Source organism: Primulina eburnea, chromosome 14 (genome assembly GCF_022965805.1).
Source record: "Primulina eburnea isolate SZY01 chromosome 14, ASM2296580v1, whole genome shotgun sequence".
Classification (NCBI taxonomy): domain Eukaryota; kingdom Viridiplantae; phylum Streptophyta; class Magnoliopsida; order Lamiales; family Gesneriaceae; genus Primulina; species Primulina eburnea.
This window is the reverse complement of record NC_133114.1, coordinates 20,995,347-21,007,871: the sequence shown is the minus strand read 5'-3', so window position 1 is coordinate 21,007,871 and position 12,525 is coordinate 20,995,347. Positions and strand designations below refer to the sequence as shown.

The 12,525-nt window shown below is 38.8% G+C and overlaps 1 long non-coding RNA gene across 2 annotated transcripts; it reads right to left on the bottom strand.

The window, feature by feature from the left end:
• Positions 1–752: 752 nt before the first annotated feature.
• Positions 753–2,960, bottom strand: LOC140812163 (uncharacterized). 2 transcript variants are annotated; one of them, XR_012113616.1, is made up of 3 exons: positions 2,452–2,960; positions 2,108–2,369; positions 753–1,942 (listed from the first exon to the last, which is right to left on the bottom strand). It is a non-coding gene; the product is annotated as an uncharacterized lncRNA (long non-coding RNA). The 2 variants fall into 2 exon arrangements; XR_012113617.1 differs by having other exon boundaries at positions 2,108–2,348.
• Positions 2,961–12,525: the final 9,565 nt, after the last annotated feature.

Sequence of the window (12,525 nt, the reverse complement as noted above, 5' to 3'; positions counted from 1 at the left end):
GACCCGTACCCTGGCCCGGGAACCCACGCCCTGGGTATCTACTAAGTCCAGGGACCCGTACCCTGGCCCGAGGACCTGCAATCTAGTTATCTACTAAGCCCAAGGACGCGTACCCTGGCCGAGTTACCCGTACCCGGTTATCTACCAAGTCCAGAGACCAGTACCCTGGCCCAAGGACCAGCACCCTGGTTATCTACTAAGTCCAGAGACCCGTACCCTGGACCGAGGACCCGCACCCCGGTTATCTACTAAGCCCAGGGACATGTACCCTGGCCGGGGACCCGTACCCCAGTTATCTACCAAGTCCAGGGACTCGTACCTTGGCCCGGGAACCCGTATCCCGGTTATCTACCAAACCCAGGGACCCGTACCCTGGTCCGGGAACCCGCACCCTTGTTATCTACTAAGCCCAGGGACTCGTACCCTGGCCCGGGGACCCTCACCCATGTTATCTACTAAGTCCAGGGACCTGTACCCTGGATCGGGGACCCATACCCCAGTCATCAAATAAGCTTAGGGACATGTAACCTGATCACATGTTTAAAAGATTTTCAAGTGAGTTATAAGTTGGGAAGATATTCGAAAAAGCTCGAGCCATTTCTAACACTTGGAAATATTTTCAACCACTTATCAAAAGCGAGAAAAAAGAAGAGTAAAAATGTGAGGCCCATTTACTCTAACGACAATTAATGATCAAACAATAATGGTTTGACTTAAAACTGCAGCGGAAAAAGGTTTAAAATACTTTAAAACGGACCTCAGGGCCAAGAAAAATTTCGGCATGACCTCCCCGTAAGTAGGACATCCCGAAAACTCAAGCAGCAGTTTATATCAAAATATACTCCAACTAGAGTCAATAAAACAAAAACCGAAGTTAAACAACCTATAGCCGCACTGGCCAGGACTAAGCAGAAATTAAAACTTACCAAAAGCTCACCAGATCATAAACATCACAGAGTCGACTCAGAACATCACAAAAACAACCAAATACTACTACAGATACACGGGGCATCTCCCCGGCAAATAAAGTACAATACAAGTCTGAAACAAACTCAAGACATACATATAGACTAACTGGGAGACTCCACTGAACAAAACCAAGCAATCCAACCTCAATCCCGAGCTCCACTGGCGGAACCTCGGCTTGATGCTGCAAAACGACTCGGGAGATCTACCATGGTGCCCAAAAAGCAACCACAGCAGCCCCCCAAGTAAACAACTGAGGTTAGGATTCTGGTATGAAACAGTTCAACAATAACAACAATAAACATAAATCATGCATAATCATATAATAAAATGTGATATGAAATGCATGAAAGGCTCGACGAATAACCGGGATAACAGGAGCCAACAAACGGTACGATAACAACTGGAATAATGCTCGAGCAACAACACAGGGGAGCTACATCGTCATGCAGCTAAACCGCCCTGCCAAGTATGCGAGGTATGCCAAGCTGTGCTGAATAACACCCCTGACTCGGCCTCCATACAGCTGATACGCTATAACAGGATGGCACAACAGAGCGAACTAGATGACACAATCCCAGCGCTCACCTCAAAAGGCTGCACTAACCATGGAATTGTTCAATCACATCTACAGTATCATGTGTATAGGCCTATCAGCCACACAATGATCCCGAGATAAACAACAGTGCCAGATAACAACGGATATCAACAATGGGCTAACAAGAACGATAGGCTCAACATGAATGTCATAACTGTATGCCCGATGCTAAATGCTAATAATATGTCATAGTAATAAACATAGATCACAATGAAGACATTTAACAATATACAACAGTCAACAAGTCATAAACACGATCCATGTAACACAGAATGACAATTAAACATAATTTATGTTTTACCGTCGTATGTTACCGAGCTGTAACATACCTATACAACGAAAATGATCTTCAAGAATGATCAACTGAAATCTCTTAGCCTAAAAATAATAAAATAAGCCGAATAATTCCACAACTTATCATTATTTACATCCCAACCATTATCAACTCGATAATCCTTAGATTAATTCCAATGATAACAACTATACTATAACATCTTTATAACACAACAATTCGACATAATTAATAGGCTCGCCAAAATATACCTCGAAGATTTCCAATGACCGAACCTACAATAATTAACCAATAAATATATCAATAAAACGCTATTCGAACGACGAAAACAATTTAAATCGAAATGGGTAAAAATCCAAATTTCGGCAGCCTACTATCACGATTAGAAGCTGAAATTTCGGACTAGAACTCACAAGGTCGAAGTTTACTCTAGTCGCTAGCGGTCTCGAGGCGACTACCCACCAGAAACTCGTCGGAGTTACTGTTCACGAGCTGAAAAATTCAGAAAACTAGCTGGAATTTAAAGGGAAATCACAAGGCTTAAAACTCACTCCAACATACAACAAAATTCCAAGGAACAAAACCTAAATCGAACCTAAATCGAACCAACATCAGCAGCCACGAACAGGCCTCGATTTGGGCTGAAACGAGCATAAAAAATGGCGATTCATGGTTCAAAACGAAGCTACTGAAGTAAGGAAGAAAACCTCTCAAACCGTTCGTGATTTGGACGCCGGACGGAGGAGATATCGCGATTCTTCTGCGGCTGCACCAAGAGTTGCGAAAATGAGGTTGAAGGAAATGGGTTTCTTCTCTCTTATCTATTTCCTTCCTTCTCTCGTTAAAGGTGAGTTGTGTATGTATATGTATATTAGTTACTAGAAAAATAGTAACACATGCCCAATAATCCCGGTTTGTATTTAATTTGCTCTCGTGTGTTATTTAAACTCTATATGTATTTTATATCGTTAAATTCTCAGATATTCTCAAATACATATTTTTAACACACTTCTTGAATTTATTTGGCATAAATAATTATTTTAATTTACAACTCAATAATTATTCTAATTATGCCAAAATTACCGGATAATTAATTACAGGGCCTTACAAAAAACATATTTCATTAAACAAAAAGAAAGAATTTACAAGGTGTCCTGAAGCTCGGGAATAAACAAAAAATCCCAATCTATCTTGGGGTCTTTATCTTCTTCTGCATCTTCCGGAAGGGAAGCAGCAGCCTTCAGAAAGTCAGGGAATTCCTCCCAGTCAGACGGGACGAGGCCCGCTTCTTGAAACTGCTACAAACATTTGTTGAAGCCCAGGTCAAAATAGACAAAGGCTTTATTAGCTACCATCTTCTTTAACTCTCAGGACTTCAAAAACTGAGCCATCTTTTCTTCTTGAGAGGTCCTCACGAGGTCCAAAGCAGCCTGCGTCTCTTCAGCTCGGGACTGGGAGGATTCTGCTTCTTCTCTGGCCGCCTGCACTTCTAGCTTAGCAGCCGCTAAATGGTCATCGAGGGCTTTTCGGGCCGATTCCAATTTTGACCGGGCCTCTGTCAGTTCTTCTTGGGACAGGACCACTTGCTGTTTCCGCCGGCTCGTTCCCTGGCCAAGACGTGCTCATGAATATCGGTCATACGGCCCAATTCTTCTTGGAGTTTATTGTACATCTCCCGGATAGAGGATGCCCGTTGATTTGCTTGCTTGGCTGCCCCCAACCACTTGCTCATAAGCAGATATCAGCATCTACAAGCCCTGCAAGTCAAAAGAAAGGTCAGATTAGTGGTATATATGTGTGTGTGTGTGTGTGTGTGTGTGTGTGTGTGTGTATATATATATATATATATATATATATATATATATATATATATATATATATATATAAAGGAGAAGAGGTGAACTTACAGAGAAAGACCGGGAAACCCCTTCATACAGCTCCTGTTTGGGGTGAATCCCTCTGAGATGGTCCACCTCGTCGAGACGAAGGAGACCTCGTACCATCTTGGTCAGCTTTTGCCTACCTCATCACCAAAAGATTTGGCAAGACCAAGGGAACTTCACCCTGAAGAGTAGGGCCAGCAGATGAACCGGGAGGAGGGTGTGATCGGGCGGTTATCTCGGGCTCCGCCTCATCCACAGTATTTGTCTCGACAATCGGCTCCATCACCGCTTTTATTTTGCGATGGTTCAGAGGGGTCGGATCCTCTTCACTGACCAGGGAAGTGGTCTCTTCCCTGGTAGGGGCAGTTTCCTTACGGGCCTCAGCCTATGCCCGGACCCGGCGCTCTTCGTGGTCTTGAACTTCCCGAGCTCTCTTCTCCGCTCAGGCTTATTTCTGCTCTGCCTTTTTCCGGCAGCTGCCTCAAGTAGGCTGGCCTTGATCATTTCTTCCTCTGTGACACCAAAAATACATGTTAGAAAAATGAAACAGAAGAAAAGTTAAAAGCTAAGAGGAAAGTAATTTACCAGCCTGTGGACCGGCCTTGCCGAACTCATCTATTATCTGGTCCACATGATCTTGAGGGTGGGGCCCTATCCCATAGTGAACCAGATTGTCCCCCCAATCAACACTGATGATAGGAAGGACAGGCCTTCCAAGGCGTCCCGGGCATGAGTGAAAGGGGGAAGAAGTTTGAAATCTCGGGGTAGTTCAGACTGCTCAGGCATTGCAGGCAAGAAGCCTGTCAAACAGGTTATGGGAGTTGGGAGTTGCAAAAAGAAAAATTTTGTTTTCCACCCCTTCAAGGAGGAAGGGATGTTTGTCAGGAATCAGTAATACATCTGGGCCATGAAATAAAAGACCCCGTCATTAAACCGACATGAATAAAAGAAGTGGAAGATAGAAGAGTTGATGGGTATATTTTTCATGCGAAATAGAATGAAGGTGGATGCCATAAACCTAAAGGCATTAGGATGAAGATGGTTAATCGGGAGCCCAAAGAACTGGGAAATCCCTTCGAAAAAATGATGAATCGGGAAGTGAAGCCCACTTTTGAGTTGTCCCACGAAGAAAGTTTGGAAGCCCGTGGGTGGGGTGTCTGGGTGATCATTGGGCTCGGGAATGACTATTTTGTAAGTAGAAGGGATTGAGCCTAAAGTCCTAATTTCTTCAGATGTGCCCGGGCGAAGGGTGGAAATTACAGTAGAGAATCACAAGGGCCCTGTAATCTTATCCTTACCTTTGCCATGAGATCCAGTAGGTCGGGAGGAAGAAGTTTTGCTTTTTTGTTTTGGGAGAAGCCGGGAAGATGGAATAGGGATGGCTATGGGGATATGAACAGAGGTTTCAGAAGGGGTCGGGGAGTATCCTCCGACAGACCCATGACGTTTTGACCAGAAGTAGAGGAATTGGAATTGGACATGATGGAAAGAGAAGAAAAAGAAGCAGAGGAAGGAAGTACAGAGAACTTACTAGGTGAAGCTGGTAACAGAGAGATCGCCTGAGATAGAAGAACGCGTCGCCGGGAAGAAAAAGTTCGAAGAGAAGCACGAGAAGTAAAAAGTGAAAATGAACTTAAGGAGCGGATATATATAGGAAAGAGGGACTGATCTGAGCCGTTGATCGTAAAATCAATAGACGGATGAGATTAACATTCGAAATCACGCGGGATATTGAAAAGACAGGCTCGAAATTTGAGGCATCATAATGATTTTTCTCGGAATACGAAAAGCTTCTGACAAATTTTGAATTTTAGGGCTTACGTCAGCCCTAATAGTATGCCATCAGCCTTACTAACTCGGGGAGGCTAAACGACAAATTATTTCCCCTTACCGGGCACACAAGACTAATAGGGATAGCGAGTATGACTCTAGCCCGATAATTTAAGGAGAGAGTGATGATGCCTCGGGATGTTCCGGGACATGGAAAGTGCTCGGGTCAGGGATATGGATTATTCACGGGTCATGGATGAACGGGGGCAATAGGGCGAAGATCTGCATAGAAGCCCGGATCTCGAGTGACCCGAGATACTGAATGGATAGCTCGCTAGGGAGGATCTATGGAAAGGGTTCATCAGAAGGCCAGGCCATTGAACATCTGGGACGCCTTCTCCTCGGGATATTAGATGCCCGGGCTCTCATGCAAATTCCCGGGACGCTTTCTTCCCGGGACGCTTTGATATGAGCGCCGCACTCCAGTATACTAGTGAGATAGGGTGTAGGCGGCCGTCCTATCTCTGACACTACTTTAAGTGATTGACAAAATCATGTAAGCTAGATGTGACTAGTATTAGATTTGACATGTCAAAATAATAAGGTATAATCAGCCGCCCTACTATAATAGGGAGGTAGCACGCAAAAAGAAGTCATCATTACATCCCCTACTATAAATAATAAGTTCTTTTCTTGCATTTATTCATATTCAGATATTGAATACTTACATTTACTACTCATTTATTGCCTACACTCTTATACCAATCTCACAACCATCACTTGGTTACATTGGTTTCTTACTGGAATCCTTCCCTGACTTAAGCATCAGAGTGGCACGGCAGATACCCTCCGACGCCCATTCATGTGATTATCTTTTTGGTTGTAAATGTTTCCAGCTGTCCGAAGAAAAAAGCTTCTGATCCAGACGTCGTGCTCTTATTTCCTTCACTATATTGATAGCAGATCCGGTGGAACACCCGACCCGACTCATCCATTTCACCCGGATCGTATCAATGTTATTTTTTTAGAAACTGAATATTAAGTTGAACAAATTAAATGCTTTTCAATATAGTAAATTACTAGTATTTTGCACACTATTGATCAATATTGTTTTTATTATATTTTGCCAATGACACTATTGTATGTTATTTAAACTTAGGTTGCGTTTTGGAGATATGATGAGATAAGTTTAGGTTAATCATATTCCATCAAGCATACCAAACACGGATTATTCCTTATCAATTAAATCATTAATTATTTATCTAACATCATTCAAATTAATAATTATTTATCTTACATCAATTACATCATTAATGTAAAATTACAATATTATCTTCAATATCCTTTTTTATTATACCTTTGATATATGTATTTTTTATTTTTTAAAAAGGTTAAAAAAGTCATTTTACTATTTTATCTCAAATTTAATCAATCAAAGTAAACATATTATTATCATAAAAAATCATTCAACATTCAGTTCAAACCTTTTATTAATCACATGTTTTTCCAATCCTATCTCGTTTATCTAAACAATGAATGTCTTAGCAAATAAAAATGGGGAATTAATTACTTTTTTCTCTTCATCCAGTTTGGACTTACTTTCCGAGACAAATTGAACTTTTTTCTTACTCCATTTCTCAAGGCGTGCATGAATCTTTTCTGCATCAATATTAATACCTTTAACTGTAATTCAAATTTTACGTCCACATTTTGTACTCCTGCATAAATAAATAAAAACATTACTATTAGAGCTAGTTACATCTTAAAAAGCGTCACACACACATATATACATATATATAGTCAAATTTCTGTTTTCATACAATCTTTTTTTCATGACCGTGCTGATGTGACACTATATAGTCAGGGCAGCATCGGCTCATGTCATCACAACATCAATATCACATAAGCGCTATATCGAAAATAAGACTAAAATTGCTAAAAAAAAACAAAGATAAACTTACTAAAATTTTATTTAATAATATTGATGGACCGTGCGCTCGGAATCTTTGAAGTGCTTTCAACATAATAATCTTCCAATGAGCTGAAGTAGCTCGTGTTCCAAGAATGTGTACATCGATGAATTAGATCGAGTTTGATTAAAAACCAAGCGGAAAACACTCGAAGTAATCTGTCGTTAAGGAAACTGATAGGTTTTCTATCATGTGCAACTGAATAACTGAATATATGGGAAATCAGTTTAAGGCTTATATCAGTTCAGTTATGGACAGAACTGAACTGATAACAGCTGAAATGATCAAATCAATTAAGGGAAAAAACTAACAGTTAAGCAGAAATAGCACAAGATATGTTTATGGATGTTCGGAGACTTCAACTGCTCATACGTCACTCCTTCTACCACCTCGGGTAGGATCCACTAGAATACTTTGATTGATTACATCAACTGTAATAACCCACCTAGCTTAGGACTTACCAACTGCCTAACTGAACTCTTAGTCTAGACTGAAGGCAGCACCTTCCAACCAACACTTCTTTAACGTCTATGTGAGAAATACTACATAAACAAGTTTATTGTCTTTGTGCAAGACTGTATTTTGGGTTGTGGTATGTGTGTGTGTGTGTGTGTGTGTGTGTGTGAGTGATCCCTAAAAACAACCCGTAAGGTGTTCTCACACACTAAGGGAAATATGCTTCTAATATAAGCTGATAACACGTTGAAGTGTTCCCTCGACTGGGCGATTGCTTCTTCAAAGCTGATATGCAATATGCGTGCCCTCTCCTCTTTTATCTTCACTCACATCATCCTTTTTCTGATGAACACACTCTGTGTATATATCATGTATATCATGTGTGTTTTATCATCCTTGTCTTCACTGAACTTCGGCTTCTATTTATATGGGTTTGGCTGAACGTCCAGTGAGACTCATTGAATGTATCTGTTTGCAGTTTGAATTTGTTCCCCCAAATAGATATCTGGAACATTTGGCTTTAAGCGCTGCTGCAACGTCTCTTATTGTACCTTGATCGTACAATAGCTTTGTAACTTTGTGCAAAGCTGGATTCCATTAAGTAAGCTTGTCTTGATCTGCAACTGATTGCTCCCAACTGATGTTCTGAACGGGTCAGTTGAACTAGCTTTCAGTTGGGCTGACGAAATCAGTTGACTGGTCAGTTGAACTGATTTCACTCTTTCATTTGAACTGGTTCTTCAAACTTATCAGCAACTAGTCTTCGAACTGATATAGTGAAATCAGTTGACTCGTCAGCTGAGCTGAGTTCACTGATTCAGTTTACCTAATCAGCTAAGATTTTCATCAGTTGAACACTTCATCAGCTGGCCAGGCTTCTGAAGGTCTTCTGTTGAACTACCTATCAGCTAGACATTCAGTTGAGCTAGTTGCGATGTATCAATTGAACTGGTTCAATTCATTGAATCAGTTGGTTCATTGACTTGGCATCTCTGATAGCTTCAGTTTCGGCTCGGTAACTGATCAGTTCGATCAGTTACAACATCTGCACACTCGGTAAATTTATCAGTAACAGAATAAAAAGTTTTGTTAACATCAAAATAAAGATTGCGAACATGAAATATTCCAATAAATATATTCTTTATTCGATCTAATCAAATTTGAATCTTAAATCAAGGGATTATAAAATAAAAATATGAGATAAGTCTATGCTGCACCTAATATAGTTTGTACTCTATTTTTTTCATCGATTAAATTTAAACCTCTTAGTAGTATGTTGGTGAAACTTATTTTTTTTTATTCTCCTTAATTTTCTTCATTCCTTCAACACTTTTCTTCTCTCTCTAATTTTTTAAATCAACCAAGAAAATAATATAAATCATTTAATGTTTAACTAGTTATAAATATTTCTATATTAACAATTTTTATTTTATTCAAATTATACATGATTAAAATTTTATAATAAAAAACCATATTTTATATAAATAAATATATGCTCACGCAACGCATGTGCGTTGGAGACTAGTATGTAATGGATATCAAATGGCTAATATTTAATTATACCATATAAGGTGAAATTAACTCATATGTAGCATAAAAAAACCTCGTTCGTAATGACACACAGACTCCACAGTATAAGGTTATATCATATATATAAACAAGGTACACCGAATACATAACGAATATTAACATATGAGTGAAAGTCGTCTATACCAGATCGATACTGATGTTAACTAATGAAAAATAGCAATATTGTTATCGCACATTGGCTATGAAATTAAACAGATGCACGATGATGAACAATAAAATTGAGAGTTACTCTTCAACCAATTAATGTACCTGTTGCCTTTAAGCCTCTGCTGTTGTCGTCTCCTGCATAAGGTTCTTTCAATATCGGGATCAAAAATCTCTAGTTCAAACTCTAGAGAGCTTGGCATGCACAAGAGAGATACCTGTAAAAAAATCGAAGGTGTCAAACAAAGTAAAATAAAGAATGCTAAAGTAAATTATTTAAAATAAAATTGTAGATTAACATGCCCGGCAACGGTGATAAGTGTAATTTATTGTACTTTTATTACTTGTTTTTAACTTGGAATTTTGTGAATCTTGAGCAGGTTTTATTTGATTTGTTGTTGTTTTTGTTATTGTAGTTTGGAAGCTTAGAAATGAGAGTTTGGAGTAGTATATTGATGAATTAGAAGGTGCAAAGGACAAAGCTTGACGAAGCATGACCGCTCCCGCGGTCATGCTAGCACCGCACCCGCGGTCTCACCAGATGAACATGATGAATTTTGACGAACGGACACCGCACCCGCGGTCCTACCACCACCGCACCCGCGGTCATGCACCAACATTATTCCGAAAATTATGAAACTTTGTAGACTTTGAATAAAAGTAGAGGAAAATGGTGTGCTACGTGGGGAATCATGTCTAGACTATAAAAGGATCTCTTTTTCATCATCTAGGGTAGGGAGAGGATCAAGAAAAAGGGTGGAGGCTACAAAGAAAAAGATTGAAGATCAAGATCATCATCTTCAACAAGTTCTTGCACATCTTTGGACAAAAACTTCATACACTCCAAAACTCTTGTTCTAATTTCTTTCTTTCTTTATTTTTACTTTTAGTTGATATGTCTTGTTTAAGATTCATGTATTGTTGTGTTATTTTTATTATTATGAACTAAATTTTAATTCTAGAGGGATGATGGAACAAAACTAGAAACCATGTGTTGAGATTCATGATTTATGCTATATAAGTTGTCTTTATTGTTCATTTGTGTTTTTCCAATCTTAATGCTTTCATTTTATTTGTCATATCTTGAATGATTTGTATGTTATAAATTATCACTTGGAAAAGGAAATTTATAATCAAGAAAGGGAAAAATACATCGGTAGTATTTATATAGTTCGGGAGGACATATCTTGCTATTGAAGCTATAAAAAGAATTTAGTGCTTATTGTGTTATTTAATTTTAGATTGTTGACAGGGATGTTACAATCTTTTGTTAGATAATTAGTATCTATTTAGCACTCGGGAGAGGGAGTAGATAATTATAGAATTCTTGGTTAATGAATAAGAAGGACAATTATAATATAGCTACACAAAATAGTACATGGTGGATAGTTGCGTGAAGTCGGACCTCTAGATCTTTTATTCCATTGTTCAACTCTGTTTGGTACTATAATTAAATTTATTTTCAATTCAGTTATTGATACGAACAAATCTGTTAATTGATTATTCTAAATAAAATCGAGACTATTTTAATTACAAGCATTAATATAAATTTAGAATTACATTCCTCGTGGGATCGACACTTGTACTCAAAATTACATTTTACTATAACTTGACGTCGTGCACTTGCGAGCAATCAAGAAAACACGCAACAAACGGCGCCAAAAACTTGATCGAGCAAAACTTGCACTGTGGAATCCTTAATAAAAATATGATTTTGTATGCTCAAAAATTAATCGCAAGTGCACGTGTCAAGTAATAGTATAATGTACGTGAGTACGAGTATCGTCCCACTGGACACTGTTTTTGAAAGTTATTATTTTCAGTTATTAAATCTTTAACAACGAAAATTGGTTGGTTGTTTTATTACTACTGTGATCAAATAAACATGCAAATAAAATTATTCAAGAATTGATTAATGAAATCTAATATCTAAAATGGTTGATTAAAAATTCAATGAGAAATGAATTTGTTGGGAATCTCGGTTCACCTACCCCTTGTTAATTAATTAATTCCTTCGATAATGATTGTATGCTTCCGACAAGATTACATATTCAATTGAACACACTCTCTCGAGCTATGCCAAACTAATTCTACTCAATGAAGTAATTAAACGTCTTTAATTATTTATCAAGAGTGAATTGCATGTCGATTTATGAAATCCCCTAGTTTTCGACCCCTAGGACTATGACTATCGGCGCATATCCAATTTCATATGTCTATGTAAATTGTAGATCCACGGATTATACTACTCGGCCTTATCACAAGTTATTCTCTCGAACTCACTCACAATATAAAAACGTTGTTAAAGTTAGCTATGGTCTAGCAACACGATAAAATAATAGTATAATCAAGAATAACGCAACAATCAAAATGTGAATTAATTCAAATCAAAGTTCGGGGTAGGATCCCCTTAAATCCCAACAAATAATAAAAGTTAGCTACTCGAATTCATATTTTAAATAAACAAAACAATGTTTGAATGATAAAAACTAGATTAGAAATACTATGCGTGACGAAAATACGAGGAACGATGCCCGAAAATCTTTGAATCTTCAACTCCAAGCGCAAAAGTTCTCTCCAACTTGTGGCGGCTGCTCCAATGAAGTCTCCATCCCTCAAAAACGTCCCCTCTACCTTTTCATATCATCCCTATCCCCAAAATAAGGTAAGGAATCAGACAAGAAATCTTCCCAAAAATAGGTGACGCTCGGGCGGTAGAAAATTACCGCTCGAGCGCCACACCTTCTGTAATTTTGCTTGGGGCATGCGGCAGTCGCGCTCGGGCGGTGGAAAATTACCGCTCGAGCGCTGAGTCTTCTGTAAGTTACTTCTTGGAAAGTATTTCTCGCGCTCGAG